This window comes from Lontra canadensis, unplaced genomic scaffold (genome assembly GCF_010015895.1).
Source record: "Lontra canadensis isolate GAN:19392208 unplaced genomic scaffold, GSC_riverotter_1.0 scaffold44, whole genome shotgun sequence".
NCBI classification, from domain to species: Eukaryota; Metazoa; Chordata; class Mammalia; order Carnivora; family Mustelidae; genus Lontra; species Lontra canadensis.
The window spans coordinates 8,304,345-8,317,772 of NW_022631038.1; positions in this window are offsets into that span (position 1 = coordinate 8,304,345).

Below are 13,428 nucleotides of genomic sequence, written 5' to 3' on the forward strand. Positions count from 1 at the left end.
ATAAATGTTAAATGCAGTACTTACAGTACTTGAATTAAGAAAACCAGTTAAATTATCATTTTTACATATGAACAACTGATTTGTAGTTCAATTTTTAAAGATGAAAAAACTGTATTTGTATTCCTAAGGTATTGAATTATCAGAATACTGAAAAAAAAAAAACTTCAAAAATCAGGCAGTACCCAGTAAGTTTTAAGATGTAGCTATAACCAAGCTACCAGATGGCATGATTACAAGAAGTAATCAAAATTTTATGAGCATGTAGTTGGAACTTTAGGAGCTGTTCTATTGCTATAATGGTGCTGGAGATTTTTAGTGAACTGTTAATTATGGTTTTGAAAATAAATTAATTTTAGAGAATCATGGAATTTATCCCTGAGGGCTGAGGCTTAATCTCATAGTAGAATACAACTTTAAAACATCATTCTATGTGATATCAATAATGTCTTTATTTGAGAAAAAGGAGTAAATTTAATGCCTCAATATGAATTAAGAGATCATCTCTCTTTAAAATGGTGCTCTAGTCCCTAGATGCTTGTTGTATCATGATATATGATGGTCTCACTGTTAATTACTAAGGCATTAAAGGATATGGGAGTAGAGAAATGAGTCATGTCTTATGTGGGGACTCGTCGTCCCCAGGCTGTCCTTCCCTGCTCAGGAGCCCTATTATTTTATCCAATTCCACGCGTGGCCTCAGGCAGTTTGGCAGATGCTAAGCTTACAGTCAAGGTTAAACATCTTCACTAGTGCCCTGCAACTGCCATCAGCTGACATGAGTAACCCAATTAGTTAATTTTATACTCATTTAGTGCCTCATTTTGGAATTAAGTCCTTATATATGAGTTGCTGATAGCAAAATCTTTTCTGTCTTTAACAAATTAGTAAATCAGACTAAAGTTCATATCAACATAGCGACCCTTAGGACTACAATGCTTTTTGTATTTGTACATTCACTGGGAGTTTTCTATTGCTAAATTTCTACAACTGTTCCTATCGTAAAATACCTCCCTCAAGGGCTAACTGAGGAAATTTCTGGGAAGCAAATACAAAGGATCACCTTTCAGGTATGATAGATATTAACAACTCTGTTTTGAGAATACTCCAAACTTTGTGTTCAGTATTTTCTCTCTCCAGAAACTATAAAAACAATGGCAGAGAAAGAGAGAGAGAGAGAAAGGGAGGACAGAAGGGAAAGAGCATGTGTACCTATTTGTACAAAAACACACAAACATACAAAATGGCAACGTAAACCTGTCTTCTTGGTTTCTTTACTTCCAAGCTTATGAATGTATTTTCTCCACCCAGCTTTACCACCTACTCTTAAACCCTACCTTAGCCTTTATATTTAATAGTAACTAAACCACTCACTCCCGCCCCCCCCTTTTCTTTTGTTTCAATCACCACATTATCTGACTCTTTCTTTGCTTTCCTGACCACTTATCCTGGAACTGATCCATGGCAAAGAATAATATGCTTCGATCTGAATGGGCTGTGAGTTCCAGGTGTGTCTGAGTGAGAAACACCCAGAACAGTGGCGGTTGAATAGGTGGCTTTGCTCTTCTTAGTGTGGATAAACAGCATCCAGTCAGATGGAGGATTAACTAGGACAAAAGGCAGAAGAAACAGGAATTCAGCCCTTTTTTCTGTCTCACTATTTTAATGGGACATCTTGTTTCATCTTCTCCTACCTTTGGTCTGGGGTTTACACCACCAGTTCCCTTGGTTTTCAGAAGATTTTCTCTTAAGATTTCCCCTATTTTCTCCTGTTATCAACTCTATCTATCTATCTATCTATCTATCAAGTTACAGGTATAGGTCCAGGTATAGAAAGATATAGGTATATACATCTATGCACACCTGAACATATGCATATAGAAAGATGTAAGTATAGATATAACAAGTTATATATCAGGTTATAATATAACTGTATTTTTATAAAAAAAGAGAATAAAAATCAAAACCATGTAGATCCCATGCCCTTCCACTCACCACTGACTCTTCTCTCTTTACAACAAAACTAAAAATAGTCATGGAAACTTGGTACATTAATCCCACAACTCACTCACTTCTCAGACTACCCTCTTTTCCATTTTTTTCACTGAAACGGTACGTGTAAGCCATCATCAAAGCCTCCATGTAGTCAAAACCACAACCTTTCTTAATACTATTTAAAAAAAAAAAAAAGATTTTATTTCTTTGAGAGAGAAAGCAAGCACAGGCAGGCAGAGGGGCAGAGGAAGTGGAAGAGGCTCCCTGCAGCAGGGAGCCTGATGCGGGGCTCGATCCCAGCACCCTGAGTGAGATCGTGACCTGAGCCGAAGGCAGATGTTTCACCAACTGAGCCACCCAGGTGGGCCTTTTCTTAATGCTCTTAACTGAGCATTTCATATATCTTTTTCTCTCTGCAGCTGCTCCTGCCTCACAAAATGCTCCTTCTGTTTTCCTCACTGCTTCTCTTCTTCTTGTCTTGAAGAAATGGCCTGAAGAAGTACTGACTCTTGTAACTTTTCTCTTCTCTATTTACACATATTTTCTGAATAATTTCATCCTGTGCCATGGCTTTGACTATAGCTTTGGTGCTGACAACTCTGAAGTAGGCGTCCCAGGCTCCGTCTCTCCCCTCCGAAGATGTTCGGTAATATTTTACCCGCACAAAAGCATTAAGGTATATTCCGGCCAGAGTATGACCATCCGGTTTTAGATGAAAAGAGAAAGAATGAGAAATTAAAGTTACAGACATGTGCCAAAGAGCTAATTCATGAAGGAAACCGGTCTGAAGCCCAAGTCTTGCGCTGTCGGTTGATTATATTACATGATTTTGTTCACATTTGGTGCTGTTCAAGTATAAATTTTTAAAAAATTCTGTAAGTACTACTGAATACTGTACTCTGAATTCGTTCATGGGAAATTCATAAGTGTCTATCACTCTTACTTACCTTCTATATTTAGTGAAATTAGATAATGAAGATAGTGCTTATAAAAATAAACAAGATTTTTAATGTGGTGAGAGAAATCAAGGCCATCCATTTCCAAGAAATCATCTGTGTTCTTGTGTTGCAGTCATTGCTGGTGCACTTCTTACACTCACAACTATGGCGCTAGAATCAGTCACTGATGTTGCTGGGCAGACTCTTAAGATAATCTTTGGTGAAGTGTCAGAGATAAGGGGATTACTGTTTACTACTCCTGACTCCCCTCCATTTATTCAGGTTACCTTACTAAAGTGCATTTGCTATCTTCCATTTTTGATATATATCCTTACTCAGTGTTTGTCTCACAACTTGCTGGAAAACATGAGGCAATTACTCAAGCCATGTCAGTTTGTCAGGAAGGAAACCAATGAGTGATGCACTTTCCATGACAAGAGCAGATGTGATTCGGAGAATACACCTATTGATAAAAGCAGTAGGAAAATGAAGAAATAATAGCTAAGGTTACTCTCACCCACTCTTCAAAAATTATGAAATCCAGGCAATTTCAGACAAGTTGAAAAAATGGCAGTAAAGGAGATATTTCAGAGCCTATTTCCCCCCTAAATGTCAAGGAATACAATATCTCTCAATGACACATTTATCTCTAGAGGAAATATTGCTGCTTCTATCTAAAGGACTAAGTGATCTTAAAAATAATTAAACTTTTAATTTCAGAATAGCTTTCAATTTCCAGAAAAGTTGCAAAGATATTACAGAAAGTCTCTGTGTATCTCTCACCAACTATCTTTACTGTTAATGCATTCTATTACTATGACACGTTTTTTGAGACAAAGAAACCAACTTTGGTGCCCTACTATTAACTATATTGAGATTCCTCAGTTTGTCCCATAAGTCCTTTTTCTGTTCCAGGACACCACATTTCTGTTAGTTGTCATGTCTTCTGAAGTTTTTTCTGATCTATGAAAATTTCTTGGATTTTTTTTTTTTTTTTGATGACCCTGGCAATCTCGAGGAGTATTCCCAGATATTTTGTAGAATGCCCTTCTGTTTGGTTTTGTCTGATGTCTTTCTCATAATCAGACAGGGATTGTGTGTTTGAGGAGTGGAAGACCCCCACATTATATCAAGAGCTTACTGTCACCTTGGTTTATCTCTGCTGATGAGCACCTCAATCACCTGACTGGGTCAGTATTTGTCAAGTATTGCTGCTGTAAATTTCCTTTTTTTTTTTTTCCTACTTTGCTACTGTTTGAAAGTAGAGAGACTCTCTCTTTTTATTATTTGTAATAGATTCATTAAAAGCACAAAGGTATCACAGGATAAGAGGGACACCCACATAACACAGCAGATTAAGGTTTCTATGTATTGAGACGGCTTCCCTGATGGTTCCTGCTATAATAAATCTCTATGGGCGTGAATTGCACTCATTTCTCCTGGGAGGTAGATGCCACTAATACCTGTAGCTAAAACTGTCCTTTTTTGTGAAAGGACAGTTTTTCCACTGGAAGAACTGGGAAAATTCCTTAATTTCCCCACGGAAATTAGCACAAAATAATCTATTTTCTATATTTGCTTTTCTTTTTTTAAGCTCTTTAGAACAGCTCTGTCCCAAACTGTGTTTCATGGAACACTGGACTGTAAGAAGCAGGTGTTTCATGAGAATGGTTTCATGTTAAGTAAATTTAGAAAAGGCATGGTTAAAAGGGGTAAAGTTCATGTACCACAAACCATTCACAGTTTTTAAAATGGTGATATACATTGTTCATACACAATGATGTTACATTATGTTGTATTTCCCTATCTTGTGGCTATGACATTAAAGCTCCTATAAGGTACTGTCTTCAGGAAGCAGTTTTTGTGAAAAATTTTTATGGAGATAAATTGGATAATTCAACCAAAAACATTTTGAAACAGCAATGCAGTTCAACTTGAAGACACGTAACATATGCACATTTAAGAATCTGAATGATCTTTATATAATTTCTTTCCAACTCTATAATTGAAATGTATAATTTTTTAATACATCTGGCCAAATGTCGCTGTATTTTTTTAAATGTAGACATTTTTAAATAGGGTTTTAGTTTTCAGAGTGGTTTTTGGTTTACAGCAAAATTCAGCAGAAAGCCCAGAGATCCCATGTAATGTCTTGCTACCACTCCCCCTACTCAGCACACAAGCTTCCCCAAGATTAACATCTCATTCCAGAGTGGTGTGTTTCTTAAAATTGGTGAACCTACATTGCCAGGTTGCTATAACCCCAAACCCACAGTTTATAGTACAGTTTACTCTTGGTGCTGTACATTCTTTTTTTATTTTTTTGACAAATGTATAATGTTATGTATCCACCTAATTATGGTATCATCATTAGGTTTCACTGTTCTAAAAATCTTCTGAGCTTTGCCCATTTCCCCCCCCTCTCCCTCCAATCCATGACAACCACTAGTTTTTTGGGTTTTTCTTTCTGTCTGTAAAGAGTTGTCTTCTTTAAAAATGTCATAAACTTGGAATCATAAATATGGATCTCTTTAAGGATGGGTTCTTTCACTTAGTAATATGCATGCAAGTTTCTCCAATGTCTTTTTTTTTTTTAAAGATTTTATTTATTTATTTGACAGAGAGACAGAGAGGGCACGCAAGCAGAGGGAGAAGCAGACAGAGGGAGAAGCAGGCTCCCCCTGAGCAAGGAGCCCGATGTGAGGCTCAATCCCAGGACCCTGGGATCATGACCTGAGCTGAAGGCAGAGGCTTAATGACTGAGCCACCCAGGCACCCGCTCCCACCAATGTCTTTTTATGGCATGATAGTTCATTTCCTTTTTGCTCTGAATAATCTGCCATTGTACACATGTACTATAGTTTATTTACTTATCGACATTTTGAAGAAAACCTTGGTTGTTTCCAAGTTTTGGCAACTATGAATAAAGCTGATATAAATGTTCATTTTCAGGTGATTTTTTTTTTCTTTTTTGGTGGGTGTAAGTTTTACCTCATTTGAGTAAATACCAAGGACTCTAATTGCAGAATCATATGGTAAGCATATATTTAGTCTTGTTAGAAACCTCCAACTGTTTTTTTAAAGTGGTTGTAGAATTTTACATTCCTACCAGCAACCAACGAGTGTACCCATTGTTTAGTATCCTTGTCAACATTTGTTGTTGTCAGTGTTCTGGATTTTGGACATTTCAGTAGGTGTATAGTGGTATCTCATTGTGGTTTTAATTTGCATTTCCCTGATGACATAGGGTACGGAACATCTTCTCATGCTTATTTGCCATCTATCTGTCTTGTGTGAAGGAACATTTGTTTAGATCTTCTGTCTATTTTTAAATCAGGTTGTCTGTTTTCATATTGTTGAGTTTTAAGTGTTCTTTGTGTATTTTGGATAACAGTCCTTTATCATATATGTCTTTGGTAAAATTATTCTCCCAGTCTGTGGCTTACCTTCTAATTCTTTTGATATTGTGTTTTGCAGAGCAGAGTTTTTAATTTAGTTTAATTTTTTAAAGATTTATTGATTGATTTCAGAGAGAAAGAGAGAGAGAGAGAGCAAGTATGAACAGGGGGAGAGGCAGTGGAGGGAGAGAGAGAGAATCCTTGAACGGGCTCGCTTCTCAGTGCATAACCCCATGGAGGGCTCGATCCTAGGGCCCCAACATCATGGCCTGAGCCGTAATCAAAAGCTGGCTGCCCAGCCAACTGATCTACCCAGGTGCCCCATGGTTTCTAATTTTAATGAAGCCCAGCTAAAGCTGAAGTTATATAGTTATCTATTCTTGCAAAGACCTAAGTAGCTGCTTTATTTGTTTTAATTCCAACAACTTTAACTTACAAATACTATTTGTGCAGTAAGAATACTCTCTGTACACATTTTATAGTAATTTATGTGAAATAGCTTGCCAAATTGTTCTTACCTACCTTATTCTAGCAGTAGCAATGATATATAGTTTGCAAGAATATGGTAGACGGATGGAGTTGCATTTCTGATTTCATGATTTTGACCGAAAGAAAATGAGAGTTTTTCCAATTAGGAAGAAACATACACACACACACACACACACACACACACACACGTACACAAGCATACACTATAAATAGTGCCGCTGGTTCTTAGTCCAGATGAATTACTTCTGAATTTATAAATGCAATGAAATCTTATTTTTCTTTTCTCTTTGGCTTCTATATGCCAAAGTAAATATTCACAATACTCACGGCGTTGCGTGTTATAAAAGTCCCGTTTGTGTATGTTTCCCACTGATTTTGACTTCAGTTCAGCTTTCAAACTTTCTCTCAATAAATTATGGGACAAATATTTATTAATTCATCTAATTTCCTCAGTGTCTCAGCTCAGAGATTTCAGCTGGTTACATTTCAAATTTGAAAAGGTTAACATAATTGATCATAAAAAGTGATACTGAAATACTTTTCATTCTCTTCCCTCCCAAGAAATAAATCCTATTATTTTAAGTGTATGTTTGTTATAAGTTGTTTAAAATCTTCACTTTAGCAGTTGCCAAAAACTCGGCTCTAAAAATATAACAAAGATCTGTTGCAGTTGTTAGGTTAACTTGCAAAGCATGTTTAGGGAAGTGAGAAGAGTACTGCAGAGCGTACGACTTTCCTTGAGCCTCGGGGATATTTCACGGGCTTTTCATTTTAGGGATTGCTGGCAGAGAAGAAGTTCAATTCACTTCTCAGGATTAAAGCCAAATTAATAATTTAATGAGGGAAATGAGGACATGACATAATTGCTGAAATGTGCATTTCTGAGTAGGTATCTCCACTCTGTCATTGAGAGGGGTCATCCTGAAACAGATCTCGCAGACAGCAAGTCCCCTCAGATGCTGCTTAAGTATCCTTAACAAGTGTCCTATACTCAGAACATATTGAGCTTCTAATGACAGCATCTGAACAGCCGCCAGCACCATCAACCTGGACAAACATTGTGAAAAGTACGAGAAAGGCTTTGAGAACCTGTTATGTGCTAGACACTGTGTTTTCTGTTTTTCTCTGTTATCATTTCAATGGTCTATTATCAATGGTTACAATTCACACCTCCATTTTACAAATGATAGAAACGGAATTTCAAAAAGTCTAGATACCAAGCCCCGAATGACACACATTGTCTGTGCGACCCCAGCTGACGTTCCCTTCTCTGTGCCACCAGATCGTGACAAGCTGCATGCCTCTGTGTGGTTTTTACCCCAGGTGACATCTTTTCTTTTCGCTCGTCTACCTGCTCAATTTATATAGTTTCACTAGGATTCATTCCAGACATCTCACTCAACTCAGGTATTTTCTCCTTCCTAAGGTTCTGCTGAGCTAACTGCTTAATCTTCTCCTTTTGTTTATTCTGTCACATTATATTTTATAATAGCTTTGACATATCTGTACCTCATGAAAAAAGCCAAGATGATAAAATTCTCCAGGCCAGTGTTGTGTATTGTTTGTTTTGATTTCCATAATGTAGCATGACCTTGCCATGTAATACTAGCTACACGATAGAACTTTTATTTATTTATTTATTTATTTATTTATTTGACAGAGAGAGAGATAGCGAGAGAGAGAACACAAGCAAGGGGAGTGGGAGATACAGTAAATGAAAGAGATGTGGGGAGAGATTCAGTTCAACTTCAGTGGATCCAGTTTTATACAAGTGACCTTGTGACAGTAGACCATCAAAACTCCCTTAGATCCTGTGACATCTTCTGGGTGAAATGTCCCTAATAAAAGAAAAAAAGACATAGTAAATGACTATGCCAGCTAAAACACAAGCTATATGGAGTCTACGTCAAGTGCTTAAAAATCAAAAGGAGAATCTCGGTGACGGTTGTGACATTCCCAGCACACCATGTCTGATGTATCCATGACCTGTTCTCTTGCGAGCCCAGATCAAGAAGACCATAGTACACACCTGTCCTGCTCTTCGATTGTCCTATCTGACTCAAAACAAGAGTTTTATTAACTTAATATTATTTTTTTCTACTTGAGTTTTAGAAGCTGAATTTCATTATTCTGAAGTAATCTCTGATAAGTATGAAAACTCATGCACATAAAAGCCCCTTGAAGTAAGGCAAATATTTTGTTTCACATCTCTTCAAAGTAATGAGGATTTCATGAGACCAAGTGATTTGCATTCCCTTTAATACTGCCGCTACATTTTGAATCAGGGTATTATATAAGATCTTCAACCTTTTTTGTTTTTATTTTCATTTTTATTGGTTTCTAAACAAAGAACACTCCTTGTAATGGATTCCTTAAAAATATTTTAAGTGACAGGAAATGTCAAACGCTGAGGTGAATTTCACTGTATTCAAATGATTAATGAGTTTATGCCATGTTGGAGGAACACTTACTAAGCCTGTTTGTCATACGTTATGCTATGTGCAGACATGTGTGTATTATAAACACTTCTTCCTTATAGAGCTCAAGATCTACCAATTTATATCTATAGACAAAGGCATTGACACTTGTCCTCCAAAACAATATGAGTAAAGAACTTATAATGTTTTAAACACCATTGAAAATATTTTAATGAGGAAAAGGGAAAATTTTGTTTATTGAAAATGGTCTACCTTGCCATTGAAAACTGACAAATTATTGGTGGAGAGGTTTTCTTAGTTACATAATTCTGCTAACTATTAAGTTTCTTTGCCTACATTTATCAAGAGTACAAAATCAGTATTATCAAAGATTCTTCACGATTTGGGGGGAACTTTATAATTTTCAATGGGAAAAATAATGATTCTCAGTGAGTAAGGCAGAACAGTAAAGTTTATTATGATTAACTGAGAGAAGAAAAATGCAATGAAGTTTGAAAAATAGAAGAGGGTTTCTATTCAAAACACTGGTGAAGTTTTATTCCTTATGAGGTCAAAGCAGAAAGAAACAATTTAAGTTCTAAGATGAGAATTTAAGGAAAATATTGTAACAATTGTGTTATACAAATAGGGTAAAGGCAAAAGAAAACAAAATAATAGAATCTATGTAGAAATTTTCTTGCAATAGGTTTTATTTGAAAATGTCAGCCCTCATATACTTCCCTGTAGTTGACCCACATTCATCATGTAGTTGTGGTTTGGAGTTGGGAAGAGAATAATACAGTTTACAAGTTTCAAACTCTTTTATCATGCACATAACATCTTCCTGAGCGATTTCACATGCCAGGTAATATGCTAACTTTTGAAACATAACCTTCCATCGGGGAAATTGTGATCCACAAACACAGAAAACAGTAAATGGATATTCTATAACAATTTGGTAAATGCTGAAATAGTAGTAATGACAAAATGGATCTTCTGGCAAGGAAAATTACACGTGGCTTTAGGAGAGGGTCAGGAAACACTTGCAGAGAAGAGGGGACCACTTAGATTTAGAATGACATATAGAGGTCAGCCGAGGGCCAGAGGAAACTGGAAGAAAATGTAAGGATAGAAGCCAAGATGTAGAAAAGTTTGTCACAGTTTGTAAACTGCAAACTGTTCAGTGTGTCCAGAAGAGTATAAGGGGTGAGCGCTGTCACTACAAAGGTCTTCACATTGTGGTAAGAAATTTGAATGTTATCATCAAGAAATGGCTAGTTATTAAAGCAAGGGAGTAGCCTGGAAGAGTTTTATAGAAACATCATGACACAAAGTGCAAGGAGACTAGAAACAGAGACACATAGGTGCCTGGGTGGCTCAGTGGGTTATGCAACTGCCTTAGGCTCAGGTCATGATCCTGGAATCCTGGAATCAAGGACCACATTGGGATTCCGGCTCCATGGGGAGTCTGCTTCTCCCTCTGACCTTCTCCCCTTTCATGCTCTCTCTCTCTCAAATAAATATATTAAAAAAAAAAAAAGAAACAGAGACATACAGACACCTGTATAATAGTTTCCAATATATAATGGAAGCCTTCATTAAATGCTGTTGGAAATGGAGAAAAGGAAGACATTGTTTGGATGTGCATTTGCATTTTATACACATATAAGCAAATGCATATACAGACACAATCTCTGCCTAGTAGGACCCTGGTAGGTAACATTAAAACAAGATAACTGCTATTTCCTCAAGTAAAACCCACATCCTATTTCCTCAAGTAAAACCCATAATGCTTAAAAGAGCACAAAGGAACTGGACATTTCTCACAAAATCATATACTCTCATCACTATTATCTGGCTACAGAATTAAGTTCATACTTTGGATTTTTTTTTTTTTCTAGTACTGTTCCAATACTCACTTCTAAAGAGACTGGAAGGATATTGATCTCTTATTTGTTTCTGGGTAAGTCTTTCTAAAGGACAGAAACAATTGATCTAATTTCTTTTATGAAATTTACCATAAAATCATACATATATTTATGTTGCTTGCCACATGTGTATTATCAAGCTATGGAGCTACAGAGTCCCCAGTAAAATTATGGAAGCTGGAGTCACTCTGGGACCATACTAGGGCACCTGAGGTGAGACAGTTAGATCTTGGCTCCTTTTCCTGGCAGGTCCCTTGCAGCCACCTGTGAGGGACTGTCATGAGAGATGACACTTTTATTGCACCAGGGGTAGAAATAGATGAAAATAACTGTAGACTGTGTTCACTGACAACACCCCCAACAGGGAGTGGGTTTGTGACCCACCATAAGGGTTCTCATGAATATATAATGACTGAGTGCATCTGTCAATGGGTGGGTAGGATGGGCAGGGACAGGGGTGGTGTACAAATCTGCAGGGACAGCAATTTTGTTATTGAGGCCTTATGCACCAGAAACTGATTAGCCTGGAAAAATTCTTTTTCTTTCTTTTCTTTTATTTTCTTTTCCTTTTTCTCTTTCTTTCTTTCTTTCTTTCTTTCTTTCTTTCTGCTTTAAGTTTCTATCTTTATGATATTTTTCAAAGATCATATTTTGTCTACGCTTCAGTTTGGAAGTCATACAATGACCTTTGTTCAAAGCCAATAAAATTCTTACTTTACTAAGAATTATTAAACTCTGCAATAGATCACTAAGAAACCCTGAACAATGTCTTTGAAGGGGAGATTTTCATTTTCTCTGGTCTTTTGACAAAATTAAATGGGGTCCTGGGCATTCTTATTTGAAAGTATGAGAATGGACTAAATGTCCTCTTCAATTTACTCTTTACCTTATCTAATGTAAAATTGTATAATCCCGAATCCATCTTGAATTTCATGGAAATAAATAATTCCTTTTAAGCAGTCTTCTCAACTACTGGGTCTTGGCCTTGACTCAGGCCATTAAGAGTCAAGATTTTGGCAGAGAGATGCCTACTGTTGTATTGTCAGTCGCTTTTTCATTCAACTTCATTGCCATGACTTTGGCTGGTCATTTGCAAAGGAAGAAACAGCAGGTACAGAAGGGCCATTTCATCAAACTGGTGCTGGGTATTTACAAAGTGAGTTTAGTCAACCTCAGTTTGCTTATCTGCTCCATAAACCATCCCTAAAAAAATCCATTTTACTTGAACAACTACATAATTCATGAAAAGCAATTTAACATTGTACTTTTTAAATGCTAGGCTTGCAGGGGTGCCTGGGTGTCCCATGGGGTGAGCCTCTGCCTTCAGCTCAGGTCATGATCTCAGGGTCCTAGGATCGAGTGCCTCATCAGGCTCTCTGCTTAACCAGGAGCCTATTTCTCCCTCTCTCCCTACTTGTGATCTCTCTCTGTCCCTCTCTGTCAAATAGATAAAATCTTAAAAGAAATAATAAAAATAAATGCTAGGCTTACAACTGTGAAAAAGCAACGTTAAGAAGTCCAGAAATCATGCCTGTTTCATATGCTTAAAGGTCACATAAGGCCAGTGTGCTGGTTCCATGAATTTGGGTGAACATTGAGTCTGTTGAATTGTCAGCACAAAATATCCATCATGAAATGGGCTCACTTGTGGAATTTCTATGTAGTGTAAAGTTGGAGAAAAGGCTTGAAGTCAACTTAACAGATGGAAACTGGCTAAAGTGATTAAACACTGAAAGTTCAATCCCTCTTTACAGAGCTGCACTGAATGTTAAATCAGACATTTGACCAATGAGATCAGGCAAAAAGAGAAATGCATTTCTGCTGACAGTAATCCATATATATAATATATTCAAAGTACTTCTGAACTGGGATGTGAACCTGGGATATCTCCTTGGTAAGAGTAATTTTATTTTATACCATTTGAATCTTGCAAAATATGCCTGCAGAGAATTTTGAGTTCTGAAGCAATTATTCTGTTATTATTTGTTCTCAATATCTTGTATTTTAGTTCAAATATGAAGAATACTTCTCTAGTTAAATCCACTTAGTCAATTCAACTGTCAAATGATAAAGGACACAGAAAGAAATATGCTTATTATTATTCAAATAGGTGGCCCTGAATAAAATATTCTATCTATGCTATTATTTGGGAAATGCATTTTTCTGTGATTTTAAAATAGTAAATTTATAATCATAAATGCCATAATTTACATACCCAGAATGCCTAATCCAATTTATATACTTAAAAAACAGTTTTATACAGCAT